The sequence below is a fragment of the Pteropus vampyrus genome, unplaced genomic scaffold, assembly GCF_000151845.1.
Source record: "Pteropus vampyrus isolate Shadow unplaced genomic scaffold, Pvam_2.0 Scaffold45, whole genome shotgun sequence".
In the NCBI taxonomy this organism is placed as follows: Eukaryota; Metazoa; Chordata; class Mammalia; order Chiroptera; family Pteropodidae; genus Pteropus; species Pteropus vampyrus.
The window spans coordinates 5,272,252-5,275,749 of NW_011888826.1; the positions used below are offsets into that span (position 1 = coordinate 5,272,252).

The 3,498-nt window shown below is 41.1% G+C and overlaps 1 pseudogene; it reads right to left on the reverse strand.

Annotated features, from left to right (window-relative positions):
- Nucleotides 1–2,180: 2,180 nt before the first annotated feature.
- On the reverse strand, nt 2,181–2,298 carry LOC111739001 (annotated as a pseudogene).
- Between the last annotated feature and the right edge of the window lie 1,200 nt (nt 2,299–3,498).

Genomic DNA, 3,498 nt, shown 5'->3' on the forward strand with positions numbered 1-3,498 from the left:
TTGAGTAGAGTGTATCAGAGACTGAGGATGGCTGAATTGACTGACTCTAGTCTCACTAACTAGGCAAAGCTGTTCTTGCTGCCACTTAATTCCTGTTTCTCTTGTTTACTTGTCTCTGGAGTTAACTGGGTTTCAGCTCACAAGAACCCTTCTTCTCCAGCCTGCTCATTGGATTTCTACACTCTTGATATCTTTCCAGAAAACTTTCTTTTTGCTAAAGTAACCGGAACCTAAACATATAGTTTTTGGCTTGCAACCAAAGAACCCCAATGTAAACAAGTGTCCATACATGAGTTATTACATTTAAACTTGCTAAAGGGATTTGTAATTTCATGCTACCTAAAGAGCATTAGCCTTAGAGTATGCAAGAGAGCTGGCATAAATACCCCAAACCTCTGTCAATTCAAACACCTCGAGTATCCATAATTATGAACAAAGAACTTAATTCAAGAATCATTATAGAATACTTACTCCGTGTCATGCATTGTGCTAAATTCTACAGCAGACACTGGAAATTTGGAGATAAAAATAAAATGGTCGCTTGTCTTCAAAGACTCTATAACCTAGTAAAGTAAGTAGACATGTCCACAATTAAACAGAACCAACATGATAAATGCTACAATAGGGATATGAACAAAGGACTGTTGAGGCCCAGATGAAGCAGAAATTTTCTTCTGCCAAGTAGTTCAAGAAGGAGTTAGGCCTGAAAATAAATTAGATTGCTCCAGCTGGAGAGAGAAAGGAAGGAATCTCAGGCAGAGGGAACACAGAGGGAGATTAAAAGATAGATCATGAAAAATCGCAGCCTGTTTGAAAATCAGCCTGTTTAGGAGATCGGTTCGGGCGCAGAATACAGGAGGTGTGAACGTGGGAGCAGGAGGTGGGTGTGAGCTTGTGCGTGTTTGCAGGAGTGAGGATGAGTTTAGTTTTGATGTCATTGGCTGTGGAGAGCCCGGACACAGTTTTGGATTGAAAAAGAGTCGAGTAAATAATCAATTCTATGTTTTTTAAAAAGATTACTCATGGAAAATAGAGGCTAGAAAGAAAGACAAAATTACTACAGAATATACTGAAGTAGATGGTGATACCACTAAATTAGATAAAAAACACAGGATGATGTGCAAGTTTGGTGGAAGGGGGTAATAATACTGTTTAGGACAGGAAAATATTACTAGCCACAGCAAACTTCTGAGCTACCTGGAAATGCAAGTAGAGGAAAAGAGCGAGTTAGGGTGACTGATTCTCCTGGGTGGCATCTAGGAGACAGCGGGCCCTGAGACAGCTCCAGACCCTTTCGCCCGTCTCCAGTGTGGTGCGTGGTCTGCGGCGGCAGGACCAAATTTCCGCCGCCACTCCTAGGACGGTGCCTAAGAGTTTGGCAGCCATAGAGTCAACGTTTGTCGAATGAATAAGTTACCCTGGTCTTGGATCCTTCCCTTTTTCCTTCTCTTAGCTAGCTGCAGATAATCCTAATTCATGCAGGCCACAGCAGCCAGACTCTATTTTTTTTTTTTTTTATGTTGGTAATATCCCAGTTTCTAGATTTTAAATTTTAGTAGAGGTAAATCCGAGCAGTTGAGAATTATGTAATATCTGCATGTTGCTTCCATTATGGTTATTAACTGATACTCATTAACACAACTGGTGCAGAATAGGCGTGGACAGTCCTTTGGGCCCGACTGGGCTCCTGGTTCATATGTGTGAAAAAATTTGTTTATCTGGGTAAAAAACATGGAGGACACATTCTGCCTACAGACTGAATGGGAGCCAGAGTAAAACGCTGTTTTTGCTGTTTTGTTGCTGGCCACTTGATCTTCGTTTCTTTATTCATAAATAGATTTTTTTTCCATGAAAAATGAACAAATAGATACATATGTTCCTGCTACTCAAGCTTACCACTGTGAAAATTAAACCATCAAAAGGGGACAATACCAGGAACATGTTTTTTGTTTTCAGCAACAGATTTCATCATCCAGCAGATGCTAGATGATGACATTCTTTGAATGATATAATTTCCAGAAGGTTTTATCATTAGCGACTAAAAAGTCACACCATCTGTACTGTTGATGATATATGGATAAATATATATAATAATTTTTTAGGCGAGGCAATCCTTGGTTGACCTCACAGATTGCAAGGACCTTATCAGTTTACAATCCCTTATTTTTTTATTTTTTTTACGCCTACAGCACCTGTCTTCCTAGGCGGTCTTCCATCCAAGTACTAACCAGGCCTGAACCTGCTTAGCTTCCGAGATCAGACGGGATTGGGCTTGTTTAGGGTAGCATGGCCATAGACTAATAAGGATATTTTAAACTTTAAAGTTTTGCAGGGATTATTTTGGAGTAAATGAAAGGTAAACCTTGACATTTGTAGATGAAAGCATCAAAAGTCTATTCCTGGATGACTGAATCCTGAACAGCCACATTCACCTTAAATTCACTTATCAGTTGACTCAGGTATAGTCAATGAACACACACATGGGCAAGGCCCTCTGCTGGACCCTGGGGATTAGGTTTGAGTAAGATAGATGAAATTCCTGTTTGTCTATCTAGCAGGAGGGGCAGAGATTAAACAACCAATTATATAGTGAATTATTTCATTACAACTGTGGTCACTGCTACAAAGATTAAGTACAGAGCCCTCCAAGAGCAGTGGCCTCACTGAAATCATCCCTGTGACACACTCACATTCTGGCAGCTGAGGGTGGAGGAATCCTTCCCTAAGGAAATGATGTTGGAGTCTCAACCTGAGAGATTAATCTTCTAGTACGGTGAGGGAAGAGCCTCAAGCGTGAAGGAACCTGGCAAAATGACGGAAAGTCATAGGAGCACAGACTCTGTGAGGTGCTTCGGCGTGTGGCTAAAGGCTCTGGCCTCAAGTTTAAAAGACCCTAGCATTTAACTCTTGATCTTATCCCCACGTGAGACTGTATATACAGGCTTAGTATAAATGAATGTTTAAAGCATTGGTTGATTAAATAAACATTTAAAAACATACCACAGTTTTAATTCTCTGTTTTATCTTTTTTTTTTTGGTTGAAAATTCTACATGGCTCAGGCCCCTTTCATTGAGCAAGGCTCTGCTGGCGAGAGATGGGAGTCAGGTCGCAAAGGGTCCTGTTGGCTGTGTGAAGGGTAAGAGGCTAATTTCCCCAGGTCACACTCCTTGGAAATGGTTAAGCTGGCATTTTAATACATGCCTAACCCCAAAACTCAGACTCTCTCTACTGCTTCATAGCCTCCCCTCCACTGCACTGTAGAATTTTGAGAAGTGCGGGCAATACTGGGAAGAAGAGCCAAATTGTCTCTCCCTCAGAATCATATGTTGAAATTCTAACCCTCAGTACTTCAGAATGTGACCATTTGGAGACAAGGTCTTTACAGAGGTAATGAAGCAGAAAGAGGTCATGAGGGTGGGCCTTAATCAAATGTGACTCGTGTCCTTATAAGGAGAGGAACTTTGAATGCAGACATGTACACGTGAAAACACACGGAG